Genomic DNA, 798 nt, shown 5'->3' with positions numbered 1-798 from the left:
TAGAGGCATCAGTATTAAATTGAAGCTCTCACAGGCCATACAGAATCTGAATATTTATTATACTGTTGATAACCTAACATCGCATCTATCAATATGTATGTACGCGTGGACACACACATATTATGCACACGCATGCTCAAGCATTAGCCCTTAGCATGACCCCCTTGTGATCCGGCTGTTAGCGTGCTTTGTGTTAAACAGCTTTCATATGCAGAGTATATCCCCCCCTGAAGTGGTCCCGAGTATCATATAAACACTTAACTGTTTTTCTTGAAAGAAGCCTCTTCTTGATTGTGGAGGGGCCTGAATAACCCCCTCAAACCCTGATTGGCTTTAGCTCGCAGATGAGCAGGAAATAACAAGAAATCTTAAAAAGCCAAGAGAGCGGCGATAATCTTTATGAGCTATGTTTATTAACCAACTGAACCGGCGCAGCAGTCTGGCACGTCAGTCTTATAATTGTTCTTCCAGCGATCAGATGTCAAGCCTGGAGATGTATGAGCCTGCTGTCTGTGTGTCGACGCTCTCGCCTGATTAAGATCTGTTACAGCGCACAACGCAGCAATTCAATTAGTCAAGCCCTATTCCCATGTTACCCAGTGAACTGTACATGAAAGCAGGCCAGCCCATGGTAACGCTGATTGAATACAAGCATCGGTCCCTCTTTCAAAAAGACTAATTGCTGTTGTTTTCTCCTCCTTTGCTCCTTGTGCCAGTTGAATGAAAAATTACATCAGATGAATGGAAATTTAGGAAAATATCTTCCAGCATGTACATTTCCCTGTGTGTGTGTGTGTG

This window comes from Morone saxatilis, unplaced genomic scaffold, assembly GCF_004916995.1.
Source record: "Morone saxatilis isolate NCDOM2014 unplaced genomic scaffold, NCSU_SB_2.0 Contig14, whole genome shotgun sequence".
Lineage (NCBI taxonomy): Eukaryota > Metazoa > Chordata > Actinopteri > Moronidae > Morone > Morone saxatilis.
The sequence above is the reverse complement of the archived record's forward strand: the minus strand, read 5'-3'. Positions refer to the sequence as shown.